Source organism: Arachis ipaensis, chromosome B02 (assembly GCF_000816755.2).
Source record: "Arachis ipaensis cultivar K30076 chromosome B02, Araip1.1, whole genome shotgun sequence".
In the NCBI taxonomy this organism is placed as follows: Eukaryota; Viridiplantae; Streptophyta; class Magnoliopsida; order Fabales; family Fabaceae; genus Arachis; species Arachis ipaensis.
Window position 1 is genome coordinate 108,497,934 of NC_029786.2, and position 555 is coordinate 108,498,488.

A 555-nucleotide genomic window follows, 5' to 3' on the forward strand; every position below is an offset into this window, starting at 1 on the left:
TAAAAAAATAAGTTATGTTTCCTTATTATGATTTTCAGTGACTCCCAAACAGTATTCTTCTAAATTAATACGCGTGGATCATTTAATTAAGTATTTCCATTTTTTTCATATATAAATTAAATAAATTAAACTAACTTTTTAATGCTTTGTCTAAAGGAAGCTTTCAAGATTTTTGAAGTTTTCAGAGTGTTTTGTTATTTTTACAGTTTGAAATTACTTGAGTGTTGAATTTTTATGAAGTGTAATTTTGAAAGGTTAAGATGAGAAGATTTAGCTTTTGAGTTCTTGAAATTAGGTAGGTATAGTTTTATTATTAAGAAAAGTGTAGGGCCAGCAACTTTTGTGTTTTTTAGCCAATACTTAACCATCAAAACAAAAAAGTGAGTGATTTCTCACCATTAGATGTAATCTCACACCATTAAAAATATTATTGATGGCCAATTAATGGTTACAAAATACCAAAATTGCTGGTCCTAGCATTCCTCTTATTATTATACATGTAAGGTAGTTACTCATATTAATATAACTTCATGTGATTTTATTTTAGATAAGATG